Here is a 17,526-nt window from a genome sequence, read left to right as displayed (position 1 = left end):
CCCACAGGTTTTGGATCATCGTGTTTTCATTGTCATTTGTCTCTGGGTATTTTTTAATTTCCTCTTTGATTTCTTCAGTGATCCATTAGTTGTTTAGTAGCATATTATTTAACCTCCACGAGTTTGTGTTTTTTACAGTTTTTTTCTTGTCGTTGATTTCTAATCTCATAGCATTGCGGTAGGAAAAAATGCTTGAAATGATTTTAGTTTTCTTAAGTTTACCAAGGCTTGCAGTCGAATCCTCTTCCCCTGAGCCATACTCCCAACCAAGGCTGGCTTTATGGCCCAGCATGTGATCTACCCTGGAGAATATTCCATATGCACCTGAGAAGAATGTGTATTCTGCTGCTTTTGGATGGAATGCTCTATAAATATCAATTAAGTCCATCTGGCCTAATGTGTCATTTAAGCCCTGTGTTTCCTTATTGATTTTCTTTCTGGATGATCTGTCCATTGATGTAAGTGGGGTGTTAAAATCCCCCTCTATTATTGTGTTATATATTGAGGTGCTCCTATGTTGGGTGCATATATATTTAGAAGTGTTATATCTTCTTGTTGGATTGATCCCTTGATCATTATGTAGTGTCCTTCTTTGTCTCTTGTAATAGTCTTTATTTTAAAGTATATTTTGTCTGATATGAGTATTGATTCTCCAGCTTTCTTTTAATTTCCATTTGCATGGAATACCTTTTTCCATCCCCTCAGTTTCAGTCTGTATGTGTCCCTAGATCTGAAGTGGGTCTCTTGTAGATAGCATATATATGTGTCTTGTTTTTATATCCATTCAGCCAGTCTATTTCTTTTGGTTGGAGCATTTAATCCATTTACATTTAAGGTAATTACTGATATGTATGTTTTTATTGCCATTTTGTTAATTGTTTTGGATTTGTTGTTGTAGGTCTTTTTTCTTCTCTTCCTCTTTTGTTCTCTTTTCTTGTGATTTGATGACTATCTTTAGTGTTGTGTTTGGATTCCTTTTTGTATGTGTGTGTGTGTGTGTGTGTGTATCTATTGTAGATTTTTGATTTGCAGTTACCATGAGGTTTTTATATAGCAGTCTATATATACACAAGATTGTTTTAAGTTACTGCTCTCTTAATTTCAAGTGCATTTGCAATTCCGCTCTACCATCTTGTCCTACTTTATACACTGGGGATGCAATAAGGATACTTTGTTAAATAAAAAATACTATTTTTAAAGAATTTATTGCGTATCTATAGTGAGAAAATGAAGATATTTTATTTAAACAATGCCTTGTTTCTCTGTAGTGCTTTATATTTCCATTATACTCATCTGATCCTTATAAAAATCCTATGAAAAAAGGGTAGACATTAATAAATTTTACAGAGGCAGAAGCATAGTAGGTGCTCAATACTGTAACTGAATGCGTCATGATTCTCTGTTATTGGTGGAGATGATGAAAACCAAAAAAAGAAAAAAAATTAGGTTTATTTGGAACTGAGGTGTTTATGTTAAACATATGGATTATTTGTACAAATTATGAAATAAAGGGACAGGCTAGTAAAGGTGATCTGAGGATTGTGTTTCCTAAAGTTCTTTGAAAACATAAGAGCTTCTCACTTCACTATAATGGTTTAAAACTAATGCATCCATAATATGGGAGCCAGGAATAAATGATTTTGCTGAGTTCATGCTGTGATGCATAAAACATTATATTTAGGCAAGAATGGCAAAAGAAAATTAAGAAAAATTTCAAATTCACATTGATAGAAAATAAACGTAAAATGCAGTTGTCACTTAGAAACTTAACACATTTTGTGAATTTTAGAAATTGGCCTAAACAAGTAAACAAAACAAATATATAAATTGCCCATAATCTCACCATTCAGAAGCCTACTGGCCATATTTTGGCTTTTGGATCATTTCTTTCCTGTCTGTAACCTTTGGGTGTATATATATGGCATAATGTAGGAGGAAAAAAAAGCTTGTTGAATGAATATATTCATTTTAAAATTAAACATGTAAATGGATTTTTGTCCAACTTGTTATTTCTGGTAATAATGTATTAGTTACCTATTTTGCATAGCAAATTACCCAAAAAGTCACTTAAAACAGCAAACAAGTATTAGTTTATTGTTTCTGTGTATCAGAAATGAACCATGGCTTAACTGGGTCCTCTGCTTCATGTTCTTTCTAAAGCCAGCAATTAGGTTATTGACCCAGAGTATGTGATCTCATCTGAAATTTCAACTGGGGAAGGATCAACCTCTAAGCTCACTCACTTGATTGTTGATAGGATTCAGTTCCTTGAGGGCTAGAGGTCACCTTCAGTGCCTTGCCAGATGGAAGTCTCCAACATGATAGCTTGCTTCATGAAAGGAAGTAAAAGAGAGAGTCTGCTAGCAAGAAGGAAGTCACAATCATATGTAATAGTTTTAAGGGAATTCCCACACTTCCATGGGTTTTACTTCCAGGAATGCCACCAGGTTCTCACACTGAAAATCTGAGAAAGATCCTTCACAGTTCTGGCAAGAGAAAGGGAAGACTAATCATTGTGAAATATGACCAGAGTGTTCTCCATAGTAAAGTCCTACTCTCCAGGGGTAAGAACTTTATCAGGGCTTTATCCCAGCTAAGGGAAGGACATTTCTCCCACTCCAGTCCCTCTTTAGAATGTTCACCCTCTTCCATACTTTGGCACCAAAAGAACAGGACTGCAGGATAATAGTAGATTCCAGCTGAAAGAGCTGCAAGACACAGATGCTTTCCAAGGAGGCATAGTTAGGGAAGCCCAAAGTCAAAAGGAGGGACAAAGCCAAGGACACTAGAGGAAGGTGAAACCTCTTTCACCTATAACTATAGAAAACATTAAACACAGTCTAACTTTTAACCAGATTAACATAAAGCTTCACACTAAAGCTAAATTACCTCAGTTTCTATTATTCAATATAATATGTCTGGCTTTCAGCAAAAATGTACAAAGCATCCTAAAAGGTGAGGAGAAAAACACAATCTGAAGAGCCAAAAATCAGCATCAAAATCAGAGTCAGAGATGACACAGCTTTTGGAATTATCAGACAGGGAATTCAAAATGAATGTGATTAATATGCTAAGAGTTCTAATGGAAAAAGCAGATAACATGTAAGAATATTTGGGTAATATAAACAGGGAGATGGAAAGTCTAAGAAAGAATCAAAAGGAAATGCTAGAAATCAAGAACACTGTACAGGCATACTATGTTTTATTGCTTTTTGCTTTATTGAACTTCACAGATATTGCATTTTTTACAAACTGAAGGTTTGTGGCAACCTGCATCAAGCAAATCTATCAGAACCATTTTTCCAATAGCATTGCTCAGTTTGTGTCTTTGCATCACATTTTGCTAATTCTTGCAATATTTCAAACCCTCTACCAGCAAAAAGGTTACCACTCACTGAAGGCTCAGATGACAATTAACATTTTTAGCAACAAAGTATTTTTTAACTAAGGTATGTACATTATTTTAGCCATAACGCTATTTGCAGACTTAGTAGACTAGAGTATAGTGGAAACATAACTTTTATATGTACTGGGAAACCAAAAAAATCATGTGACTTACTTTTTTGTGATATTTGCTTTATTATGGTGGTCTTGAACTGAACCCACAGTATCTCTGAATTATGCCTTAACAGAGAAACCTTTGAAACAAGTCAAAGGGTGGAGGAGGGGCACCTTACATATAAAGGAATAAGAATAAGAATTATAGCATACTTCTCATCAAAAACCATGCAAGCAAGAAGAAAGTGGAGTTAAATATTTAGTGCTAGAAGGAAAACCACACCAACCTAGAAATCTGTATCCAGTAAAATTATCCTTCAAAAAATGCAGGAGAAATAAAAAGACTTTCTCATACAAAAATTGAAAGAATTAATCACCAGTAGATCCACCCTGCAAGAAATGTTAAAAGAAGTTCTTCAGGTCAGGAAAAAAGAAACTGATACAGATCAGAAACTTGGATGTATATAAAGAAAGGAAGAATGTCCAAGAAGGAATAAATGAAGGCAGAATAAAATCTTTTATTTCTCTTATTCAATATTGATCTAAAAGATAACCAATTTTTAAAAGCAACTATGGTAACAATGTATTAGGTGATTGTGGCACATGGATAGGAGAAATGAATGGCAGCAATGCCACAAGGGACAGTAGAGAGAAATTGGTAATAGTCTATGATAAGACACCAGTACTAAATGTTAGTAGTAGTGTTATTTGAAGGTAGACTTATGTTGTTAAAAATGTCTGTTATAAATTCTAGGGCAACCACCAAAAGAAGTAAAATTGATATTCTAATAGATGAAAAAAATGGAATGATATAAAATTCTCAACTAAAATCAGGGAAGGCAGAAAAAGGGGACAATAAACAAAAAATGCAATTAATCTAAAAGTTACAAATGTAGCAGATATTAATCCAAGTATATCAATAGTCACTTTAAATGTGACTTGTCTAAATACACCAATTATAAGACAGAGATTGTCAGAGTGGCTAAAAAAAAAAAAAAAAAAAAAGGACCCAACTATAGTGTCTACAAGAAATCCACTTTAAATAGAAAGACCCAAATGGGTTTAAAGTAAAGGGATGGAAAAACATATGCCATACTTACACTAATCCAAAGAAAGCTGGAGTAGTTATTTTAGTTTCAGACAAAGCTGACTTCAGAACAAGGAAAGTTATCAGAGATAAAGAAAGGTATTACATAATGATAAAGGGGCAATTCTCCAAGAAGATTTAATCCTTAATGTGTATGTACCTAACAAAAGAGCATCAAAATACATTAGCAAAAACTCAGAAGTTCAAGGAGAAGTAGACAAATCCACTATTACGCGTGGAGACTTTAATGGCCCTCTGTCAGTAATTGATGAATCAAGCAGGAAGAAAACAAACAAGGATTAAATGACTTGAACAACATGATCAGTCAACTTGATCTCATTAACATATATAGAATATTCCATCCAACAGCAGCAGAATACATATTCTTCTCAAAATCACATGGCTCAAGATTTTGGAGCCTAAAAGAACTAAAAGTACAGAAATCATAAAAAGTATGTTCTCAGATCACAGTAGAATTAAACTAGAAATCAATAGTAGAAAGATAGCTAGTAAATATTCCTAAATATTTGGAAAATTAATAATACACCTCTAAATAATACATGGGTAAAAGAAGTCACAAGAGAAAAATTTCTTAATATTTTGAATTAAATAAAAATGAAAATATGGCATCAAAATCGGTGGTATACAACAAATGCAGGGCTTAGAGGACAATTTATAGCATTAAATTCATATATAAGAAGAGAGACCTGAAGTTAGCTATATCTGCCTTCCTTAAATAAAGGATTTTTGTTTATAAGAATGATTATTTTTAATATACTAAAAACTTCAGTGGTCTAGGACACATGTTCCTGGGTTATACAACAGAGGATTTCACAAATTCAACTTTACGTAGATCACTTTTTAAGGTACATAATAAAATTTTTGAAATTTAGTCTATTTTTTGCCACACATGCAAATACAAAACATTTGTGTGCAGATGGCTGTCTTGATGTGAGAACATAAGTTAGACAATAGTCATTATTTTCTATCCAAACCATGGTGTGATATAAAGCAGAAGTCCTCAAATTTTTGTTCTTAGGCTCCCCTTTGCACTTTTAAACGTTATTTGTAACTCCAAAGAAATCTTGTTTATATGAGTTTTATCTATTGGTATCTACATATTAGAAATTACAATTTTTAAAATAATTATTTATTAATTTATTCTTAAATAACAATGATAACCCCATGACTTGCTTTTTTTTCCTTTTTTTTTTTAATTTATTTTTATTCATTTATTTTTAGCTGTGTTGGGTCTTCGTTTCTGTGCGAGGGCTTTCTCTAGTTGCGGCAAGCGGGGTTCACTCTTCATCGCGGTGCGCGGGCCTCTCTTGAAACATGATATGCATTTAATGAATTTTTGTTAAATGAATGGATAAGTTAATGACGTTCCCACTGGAATATTCTCTCCATGAGGGCAGGATTTAACCTTACTGGTGGTGGTGTTTTACATAGCTCTCAAAAGAGTGTTTTGCATATAGTAGACATTCAATAAATGTTCATTGTATTAAGTATTTCTTTTAATATACATAAAACTCTAAGATTTTGAGTACTATTATATGTCCATTTTAAAAATGAAGTAATAGGCTTAGAAACTTAAGTAATGTAATCAACGTCAAAGAACTATTAGTTGGTGAAGTCATACTGTGAACATAAGTTTTATTTCCAAAACATGTACTACACATGTGGAAAGGTCTTCTTTAGTAAATCCCTGAAAACTCTATGAGATTTTTAACACATCATTATTTACAAATTATTTGCAAGTCTTCATAGCGACTTCTATTTCTATGTAAAATATCAATTATAGATCGTTTCTTCTCTTCCTCATTTACTTGCTGGTAATTCTGTCTTTAATTATATTTCCATAATTCAGGGCATACATTTTATATACCTAATAATACCATAGACACCTTGAGGATATGATGAGTCCCATGACTTGTTAATGTAACATATTTTAATACTAAGTAATGATATTTTCAAAAACAGTAAAACTTAATGAAAAGAGTGACATTGTTTTTGTTTTTGTAATCTTCAATATCTGGCTAAGACAACTTGTATTAAGTTTCTCATATCTGTTTCTGCATTCAGTCTGTTGTTGTATACTGTGATTAAAGTGTATGAAGAAAATCCAGCTTCAACAGGTATGTATGTAGTTGGAAAAGGGAGGAATATTTTAATAGCCTTTTACAGTAGTTGTGATTATTCTTTGATACTACTCCAAAACTCAACAAGCAACAGTTTCTTAAAGGATAATTGCAATGTGGAATCTGAAATTATATCAATGAACTTTCCCTGCTCTTCATACCATACTAATAAGTTAAAACCAGTTAGTCTATTTTGTACTTTAAAAAAACCAAAACCAAACAAACCCAGTTTCTTCTATTAATAACATCATTTGTTAGTATGGTACATTTATTGCAAATAATGAACCAGCATTGATACACTATTACTACCTAAATACCATATTTTATTAAAATTTCCTTAGTTTTTACCTAATGTCCATTTTTCTATTCCAGGATCCCACTGGGAATGCTACATTACATTTAGCTGTAATGTTTTTCATAGGCTCCTCTTGGCTAAGCAGTTTCTCAGACTTTTCATATTTTTATGACCTTGATAGTTTTGAGGAATTTTGTAGAATGATTCTCATTTGGGATATATTGATGTTTCTCTCATAATTTGCCAGGTTTCTCTACTGTAAAGTCATTCCCCCTACCCTTCCCCATTCTGTACTCTTTGGAAGGGAGTCACTTTGCACAGCCCACACTTAAGGAGTGAGGCACTTAACCTCCAGAGGGTGGAGTGTTTTAATTTTTATAAGCCAAATTCCACTGTAATCCAGGACAACTCTATTTGAGAAAAGCGAGTGAATCATCTGGAAACACAAAGACTCTCCTTATTCTGTGAATAGTCATAGCTGTCAGAGAAGTATTGAATAAGTAGCGTAAATTTAGATTTTCACTTTGGAGTGGGGGTGCTCACAGTTTTCCCTCAGAACAACAGTTCTGCTCAATTCTTGTGCATGTAGTTCTTTCTGTTTTTTTTGCGAGGGGGAGGGGGGATGACATCCTTCTGGGTTATTTTTTATTTTTAAAAATGATCATAGAAATAAAGTATTCATTTGAGTTGATCTGCAACTCGGATTTTTGACTTATTGTATCATGGACATGTTTCAAGTCAGAGAATGAAATGGAAGTGTATGGCTCTGAGACAATAGGTAAAGGACATGGTTTTTGACAGAAGGAAGGCTAACTTCTCCATACTCTGAAATTTAGTATAGTCTCTGGTCCAATTCTGAACTTTGTTTCCCTGTCTATATTTCTATCAATATTTTGCAACCCATACTATCTTCTGTTAATTCTTGTAGACTTATGTGTCTTTTCCTTTTTTGGTTTAATGATTGGCAGTATAAATTTTTTTCACTATTTATGGAAGATTTTATGCTTATTCTTACCTATTTATGCTTCAAGATTAAATTTAAAATTTGATTTATTTTAAGAAAATCAGACTCCTAATTGGGATTAAATTAATTTCAGAAATTTATGTGGGGGTAGTAGTTTTCATTTTCCCTCTCTTTTCCGGCCATCCGGTAGAAAGAATTAAATTTGTTACTACTGAGTTTCCAGAATATTGTTATCAATCCTTGCCTTGCCTTTTCTTTTTTGATTTCATGGTAGTTTTTTTCTTCTTTTCTTCCTTATTGATACTTCCATTCCTTTCTTCTTATAGGTACCCATCCTAATATGTTTGAAATATGACCTCAAATACATGTGTATACTTGTACATTTCTGGTGACATTGTAGGTGTATGTGGTTTTTTAATTCAATTTATCTAAACTGAAAAAAAATTCACACATTTCTCCCACCCCCCACTCCCCACCTTTGGCAACTACCAATCTAATCTGTTCTCTGTATCTGTGAGGTTGGTTATACCCCCCACACACACACCCACACATATTTAGATTTCACATATATGAGATCGGACTTTCTCTGTCTGACTTATTTCACTTAGCATAATGTCCTCGAGGTCCATCCATGTTGTTGCAAATGGCAAGATTTCATTCTTTTTTACGGCTGAATAATATTACATTGTATATATATGTGTGTGTGTGTATGTATATATATATGTGTGTATCTATATCTATATATCTATATATATCACGAGTTCTGTATCCATAAACAGCACTTAGGTTGTTTTCATATCTTGGCTATTATAAAGAATGCTGCACATTGTTGTATATATCATTTTTTTAAATTGAGGTATAGTTGATGTACAATATTATATAAGTTTCAGGTGTATAACATAGTGATTCACAATTTTTAAAGATTATACTCCATTTATAGTTATAAAATATTGGCTATATTCTCTGTGCTGTACAATATATATCTTTGTAGCTTATTTATTTTATACATAGTACTTTGTACTTCTTAATCTCCTACCCTTATCTTGCCCCTCCCTCCTTCCCTCTCCCCAGTGGTAAGCACTAGTTTGCTCTCTATATATGTTAGTTTATTTCTTTTCTGTTATATTCACTAGTTAGTTGTAATTTTTAGATTCCACATATAAGTGATATCATACAGTATTTGTCTTTCTCTGTCTGACTTATTTCATTAAGCATAATACCTTCCAAGTCCATCCATATTGTTGCAAATGGCAACATTTCATTCTTTTTTTTATGACTGAGTAGTATTCCATTGTGTGTGTGTGTGTGTGTGTCTGTGTGTGTGTATACACACACACACATATATGTATATATATAAATACATGGTATATATATGTGTGTATATATATATAAATATACCTAATTTTCTTTAACCATTCGTCTGGTGATGGACATTTAGCTTGTTTCCATACCTTGGCTATTGTAAATATATTTTTTGAATTAGTTGTCTTTGGATAAATACCAGGAAGTGGAATTGCTGGATTATAAGGTAGTTCTATTTTTAATTTTTTGAGGAGCCTATTTAGATCTTCTGCCCTTTTTAATCAGATTGTTTGGGTTTTTTTTTTTTTTTTGCTATTGTATGAATTATTTATATATTTGGGTATTAGCCCCTTATCAGATATATGACTTGCAAATATTTTCTCCCATTCAGTAGGTTGCCTTTTCATTCTGGTGATGATTTCCTTCACTGTGCAGAAACTTTTTAGTTTGATGCAGTCCCACTTGTTTATTTTTGCTTTTGTTGATTTTGCTTTTGGTGTCAGATTCAAAAAGTCATTGTCAAGACCTATGTCAAGGAGCTTACTGCCTATATTTTCTACTAGGAGTTTTATGGATTCATGTCTTACATTCAAGCCTTTAATCCATTTTGAGTTAATTTCTATGTATGGAGTAAGATAGTAAACCAGTTTCATTCTTTTGCATGTGGGTGTCCAATTTTCCTGACATCATTTATTGAAGAGACTGTTCTTTCCCCCATTGTATATTTTTGACTCCTTTGTCATAAATTAACTGACCATATATGTGTGGGTTTATTTCTGAGCTCTCCATTCAGTTTCATTGATTTATGTCTTTTTTAATGCTAATATCACTGTTTTAATTACTATAGCTTTGTAATATAGTTTGAAATCAGGAACTGTGATGCCTCCATCTTTGTTCTTCTTTCTCAAGATTGCTTTGGTTATATGGGGTCTTTTATGGTTTCATACAAATTTTAGGATTTTTGTTTTATTTCTGTGAAAAATGCCATTGGAATTTTGATAGAGATTGCATTGTATCTGTATATTGCTTTGGGCAGTGTGGACATTTTTAACAGTATTAATTCTCTGAATTCATAAACATGGAATATATTTCCATTTATCTGTCTTCTTTAATTTCTTTAGTTAATGTCTTGCAGTTTTCAATGTATAGGTCTTTCACCTCTTGTTTAAATACATTCCTAGGTATTTTGTTCTTTTTGATGCAATTGTAAATGGAGTTGTTTTCTTACATTGATCTTTTCTATTTTCTCCTTAGTCTCAATTTTGTTTATTTCTGCTCTAATATTTGTTATTTCCTTCCTTCTACTAAATTTGGGTTTTGTTTGTTCTCTTTTTAGTTCTTTGAGGTATAAAGTTAGGTTGTTTGAGACTTTTCTTGTTTATTGAGATAGGCATTTAGCACTATGAACTTCCCTCTTAGAGCTGCTATTGCTATATCCCATAAATTTTGTTATGTTACATTTCCATTTTCATCTGTCTCAAGGTACTTTTTTATTTCTCTTTAGATTTCTTCTTTGATCTATTGGTTGTTCAGTAGTATGTTGTTTAATCTCCAGATAATTTGTGAATTTTCCAGTTTTCTTTGTGTAATTAATTTCTAGTGTCATACCACTGTCGTTATAAAAGTTGATTGTATATAATTTCACTCCTCTTAAATTTATTAAGACTTGTTTTGTGACCTAACATATGATGTATTTTGGAAAATGTTCCATGTGCACTTGAGGAGACTGTGTATTCTGTTGCTTTTGGATGGAATGTTTCGTAAATATCTGATGAGCACCATCTTTGCACTCTCCCTTTGCCATGCTCCAGTATCTACTCTTACACATCTGATTTTTGTGGCTGCCACCTAAGGGATGCCTCTTGATCTCCTGGCTCTGGAGGCCAGAGGATCTTGCATTCCTGGTCCCATGGGACTGTAATAATTGATATCACCCTGAAAAGAGCTCTTACCCCTGGCTGGTGCTCCAAATTTTGCGACTGCTGCCAGGAGACACCTCTACCTTGCCTGGCTCTGGTGGCCAGTGGGGCTTCTGTTCATGGGTCCCACAGGACTATAACCAAAGGAGAAAGAGTTATTAAACAGCTACCACCCCCAGGGCACCGCAAGAGACAGCAGACCCAGGAGCTTGGTTTGTCTGTGAAGGAGGCATATTAGTTAATTATCATGACTGTGGCCTGAGGGACAGGCTTCTAATTAAATACACATCTTGGGGTTTACTAATCATTTCCAGAGATCTTGGAAGGTGTGCATTATATTTGCACTCACCCTCTGCCACACTCCAGAGCACCAGTGTCTCCTGCAGAGGAGATTTACATGTGTCTGGGGCCTTGGTTTTTATATCTGGTATCCCGGTTTTTGTGGCTGCTGCCCAGGGAATGTCCCTTGATCACCTGGCTCTGGTGGCTGGGGGTTGGGGAGGGCTTGCATTCTTGGCTTCCACAGGACTGTGGCAATATGAAAGATGGTTCTTTGCAGGCTACCACCCTAGGGCACTGCACAAATAGTAGACTGGGGCACATTCGCCAGTCTTTCTGTGAAGGAGGCCTCTTTGCTTGTCCTGGAGCCTTGGCCTGAGGGGTAGCTCTTCCAGAGCTGCTCTCAAGGAATATAGACTATAGATGTCATCTGGGCACTCTCCCTCTGTCTTGATCCAGCTCACTGGTATCACCCAGAAAAGAGCTTATACAATTGTCTGGAGCCCTGATCTCTGACTGCAACCCAGGAGATACTTGCATATTATCTGGTGCTGGTGGCCAGTGGGGCTTATACTTGTGGTGCCACAGAACTGTATATATTTGCATACTTTTAAAAGCTGATGCTTAAAGGTTTAGCTTCTAGTCAGCCTGAATCTAGGTGCTGAGATCCTCCTCTTTGGGACACTAACAGGTCTTGGCACATCCTCAACTATTGGGAGCTATTTAAAATATAATAGCCTGCTTGGACAAGTACAAAGGTTTGAGAGAAACCAAGAGCTAAGGCAGGGTTGGAAGACAAGTTTTATCTCCTACACGGAGCCATTCCTTCAAGACTAGGAGAGGTTGTTGTTTCATCTACTGTATAGAAACCAACTCAGAGAGTCAAGCAAGAAACAGAGGAATATGTTCCTAATGAAAGAACAACACACAATCTCAGAAAGAAATCCTTAATGAAATGGAGATAAGTAATTGATAAAAGTTAAAAGTAATGGTCATTAAGACGTTCACCAAACTGGGGAGAAGAATGGTTAAACACAATGAGAACTTTAACAGAGCAATGGAAAATATAAGAAAGTACAACACAGAAGTCACAGAACTGAAGAATACAATAACTGAACTGAAGAATACACTACTGTAGAAGGGTTCAACAGCAGACTAGATGAAGCAGAAGAAAGGACCAGTCAACTCGAATACAAGCCAGTGGAACTCACCTAATCAGAAGAGCACAAAGATAAAGTAATGAAGAAAAGTGAAGATAGGGTACAATAGTTATGGGACAACATCAAATGAACTAACATTCACATCAGAGGGCTCTAGAGGAGAAGAGAAAGAGAGAGAGAAAAAGGGGCAGAAGTCTTATTTGAAGAAATAATGGCTAAAAACTTCCCTAACCTGAGGAAGGAAACAGACACCCAGATCCAGGAATCCCAGAGAGTTCCAAATAAGATGGACCCAAACAGACCCACACTAAGACATGTTATAATTAAAATGTCAAAAGTTAAAGACCAGTAGAGAATATTAAAAGCAGCAAAACAACTTCTTATATACAAAGGAACCCACATAGAACTATCAGCATATTTTCAGCAGAAACTTTGCAGGCCAGAAGAAAGTAGCACAGTATATTCAAAATGCTGAAAGAAAAAAAAAAGTGCCAACCAAGAATATACTACTTGGCAAAGTTATCATTCAGAAATAAAGGGGAGATAAAAATGTTTCCAGACAGGCAAAAGCTAGAGTTCATCACCACTAAATTGGCTTTACAAGAAATGTTAAAGGGACTTCTTTAAGCTGAAAAGAAGGGGCACTAGTTAGTTAAAGGAACACATAAGAAGAATAAATCTTACTGGAAAGGTAAATATATAGTAAAGGTAGTGGATTAATCATTTATAAATGTAGTATGAAAGTTAAAAGACAAAATTAGTAAAAAATAATTATGATTACAATAATTAGTTAAGGGATACACAAGATTAAAAAATGTAAAATGTGACATCAGAAACATAAAAGAAGGGAGAGAATAATAATATTGAGCTTAACAATGGGATCAAACTTAAGTTGTTATCGACTTAAAATAGACTCTTATAGATAATAATCGTTATATGTAAGCCTCATGATAACCACAAAGCAAAAACCTATATTAAAGCCACAAAAGATAAAGAGAAAAGAATATAAGCATACCACTAAAGAAAGTCATCAAATCACAAAGAAAGAGAGCAAGAGAAGAAAAAAGAAATGGAGAGGAACTACAAAAATAGCCAGAAAACAACAAAATGTCAATAAGCATATACCTATCAACAATTACTTTAAATGCAAATGGACTAAATTCTACAATCAATCGACATATGAATGGATTAAAAAAAAAAACCATCTATGTGCTGCCTACAAGGGACTCACTTTAGATGTAAGGACACTCACAGACTGAAATAAAGGGATGAAAAAAGATATTCCATGCAGATAGAAACTGAAAGAAAGCTGGAGTGGCTATACTTTTTTCAGACAAAATAGACTTTAAGACAAAGACTGTAATAAGAGACAAAGAAGGACATTACATACTGATAAAGTTGTTAACCTAACAAGAAGATTTAACATTTGTAAATATTCATGCACTCAACATAGGAGCACCTAAATATATAAGGCAAATATTAACAGAATAAAGGGAGAAATAAACAGCAATACAATAATAGTAGGGGACTCTAATACCAGACTTGCATCAATGGATAGATCATCAGACAGAAAATCAATAAGGAAACTTTAGCCTTAAACAACATATTAATTCAGATGGACTTAGATATTTATACTTCGAATGGATCTTTTTACTCATGTCTTATTTTGTAACATCATGCATTGGTCATTTGGAAAATGTTGCTTTACTGAGTTATACAGAGTTTCTAAATGTTAATACATTTTATAATACAGTATCAACAAATCACATTCATTAATATCATGCCAGTCTTATCCCAAAAGCCTTTAAGTATTGGGAAGCTGTCAAGCTCACAGTGGCAGATACGAATTTCCAAAATTCTAATTTTTGCTCAATAGCTCAAATTTTATTGTTGGCAACAAATACTGTCAGTAGTTTTCCTTGAAGTGACGAGCTCACTTTGTTCATTTTTGACAAAATGTCTGCCAAATACCCAAGTCTGAATAAGCATGGTTTGTCAGTCATTCTTTCAAGCAAAAGTGGCATTCTATGAAAAAAAAAAAAAAAACAACCCAGCTAGTTTAGCTCTCAACTCAAATATCTTCACAGATGCATGTTGTACTTCACTATGCAGCAAAAAGAGCTTTATATATACTTACCATTTTGTCACACTGAAAAGAAGCATATTCAGGACTTCCCTGGTGGCACAGTGGTTAAGAATTTGCCTGCCAATGCAGGGGACACAGGTTCGAGCCCTGGTCTGGGAAGATCCCACACACCACGGAACAACAAAGCCCATGCACCACAACTACTGAGCCTGCGCTCTAGAGGCCACAAGCTACAACTACTGAGCCCACGTGCCACAACTACTGAAGCCCGTGTGCCTAGAGCCCGTGCTCCACAACAAGAGAAGCCACCGCAATGAGAAGCCTGTGCATCACAACAAAGAGTAGCCCCTGCTCGTTGCAACTAGAGAAAGCCCGAGCGCAGCAACAAAGACCCAATGCAGCCATAAATAAAGAAAGAAAAGAAGCATATTCAAAGGTTGAGATCTAATAAAGTGATTTTTACTACTTCATCAAAGACATTCTTAAGTGACACTGGCTTTTTTTTCCTGCAAGTGCATGGTAAAGAAAAATATGACTACTAGCAATTTGGTGCCACTGCTTCTATTTGGACTAAGGCACTGGCACTTATACCAACCATTGCTTTTGTACCATCAGTTCAAAGGTCAGCAATGTAAAAAAGGCAGAAGATGCCTTACTATTTTTATGAAAATAGTTTTGACCCCATGGGCCTCTTGAAGTGAACCCCCACAGACTTTTTAAATTGCTGTCTAGGGAGATATATGAAGAAAATAAGAAGACCTCTGTCATTCGTGTCCCCAAAATTCAGTGCCTGATGTGTCTGTCACCATTGTACGGATATGATAATCTTCTGAGGTAGCTGCTATAGGCATCGTAGAATGGAGAAGCCAAGGAGGAAGTAACCATAATACACAAATATGGGGGATTCTAATTTTATCAGAGAGAAAACTGTAAATGAGTATACAGGTATACCTCTGAGACAATTGCAGATTTGGTTTCAGACCACTGCAATAAAGTGAATATTACAATAAAGCAAGTCACACGCATTTTTGGTTTCCCAGTACTTATGAAAGTTGTATTTATATCATACTATAGTCCATTAAGTGTGCAATTGCATCATGTCTATACCTTAATTAAAAAATACTTTATTGCTAAAAAATGCTAACCATTCTGAGCCTTTGCAATGGCAACATCAAAGATCATTGATCACAGATCACCATAACAAATATAAAAATAATGAAAACGTTTGAAATATTGTGAGAATTACCAAAATGTGACATAGAGACACAGAGTGAGCAAATGCTGTTGGAAAAAGTGGTGCCAACAGACACTCGATGCAAAGTTGCCACAAACCTTTAATTTATAAAAACAAACAAACAAACAAAAAACAAAACAAAAAAACCCCGCAATTATCTGTGAAGCACAATAAAGTGAAGTGCAATTAAAGGAGTTATGCCTGTAGTAATCTAAATAGCCTAGAGATTCAGGGTCACTGTACAGTATGGTGATTTTGTAGGTGACTTTTCTAGAAGGTAGTGGGTAATGATAATCTTTCACTTTTGTGGATTGATGGAGATGGTGGAGGGAGAAACTGCTTTTTAGGGGAAATATGGGAAGGATCAACCAGCAATGGAGCTGAGACCAGCACAGGTCCTGCCATTCCTGAATACTCAGCAAGCTATCAGTTAATGAAATGTTGGGCATAACTTCATTTTGATGAAAAAGGAGGAGAGCACATCTCAGCTGACATCACAGTGTTAAGAATGTGGCTTGTTCAGATATCTGTGGTTTGGGGGTATCAGTGTGTTTTGCCCTTACGGTCATGTTGCTGCGTCTATAAGAAACATAACCTTTGCTCAGGAACTGGTGAGTTAAAGGAAAGTGAAAGACATCCATACATTCTGGATGTCTGAGGAGTCCGTTAATACAAATAGTAATACCAATCTCTACCAGTCGTAAAGGCCTTTTCTTATTAACAAACATGGTTGAGGAGATATTAATCAATAACCACAGCCTGCTTCAGTTAACTGCTTTAGTTCTCCTTCTCAGTTTTAGGGGGGGGGAAAAAAAACCCATCTTCCAGGGTCTGAAGTAGAAGTAGAAGTGGATGTAAACAAAATTAAAAAGTCAGGTTTTCAGGCTGTATCTGTAATAAGCTTTCCGCTGAGATGAAATGTAATTAGCAACCACGATAATGCAGTTTGCTTCATTTAGCTCTTCAGTGGGTTTATAAACAAATTCTGCCGGTTAACTTGTAAAGCAGATGCATCCACTACACTCTGGCAAAGCACGTTAGGACCGTTTCAAGCAGGTGCAAGGACAACGGGATGATCCATTTATCTATTCACCAGTCGGGAATGCTCGCAACAATGAACATGCACCATTTTTAGATGCTCCTCTATAAAGCAGGTTAAGAAATATTTCATCTGAGGGATTAAGAAAGAAAAGCTGGGGAGCAGCACTCAAATTCTCAAAGTAAACATTAATGCTTACTTTGTAATGCTCCCATGAAGACAGACTTAAGTGTCATTTGGGGTCCAAGCATACATTCAATAACTGAATGCTGCTTACTCTTACCAAAATATTAGCAGTGAGTATGAAGTGGGATCAAAGACTTTTAAAGCATTTCTGTATTTTTATATTTTACTCATACCACCTTTACTATGCAAAAAAAAAAAAAAAAAACCAAAAAATGAGTTTATTTGAAAAAACGAGTAAAAACAAAATTTGGGGCTCATCCTAGAAAAGATTTCTTAAATACTAATGAATTATCCTTTAAAATATGCTTTAGTCTGTATTTGGGAAAATAAAATCCT

The 17,526-nt window shown here is 34.7% G+C and overlaps 1 protein-coding gene across 1 annotated transcript in view; it reads left to right on the top strand.

The window, feature by feature from the left end:
• The window catches only part of SEM1 (SEM1 26S proteasome subunit), a 294,293-nt gene that overhangs the window by 154,564 nt on the left and 122,203 nt on the right, over positions 1 to 17,526 (top strand). The gene's annotated exons all lie outside the window — the stretch shown is intronic.

The sequence above is a fragment of the Balaenoptera ricei genome, chromosome 9, assembly GCF_028023285.1.
Source record: "Balaenoptera ricei isolate mBalRic1 chromosome 9, mBalRic1.hap2, whole genome shotgun sequence".
Lineage (NCBI taxonomy): Eukaryota > Metazoa > Chordata > Mammalia > Artiodactyla > Balaenopteridae > Balaenoptera > Balaenoptera ricei.
This window is presented reverse-complemented; position numbering and strand designations above follow the sequence as displayed.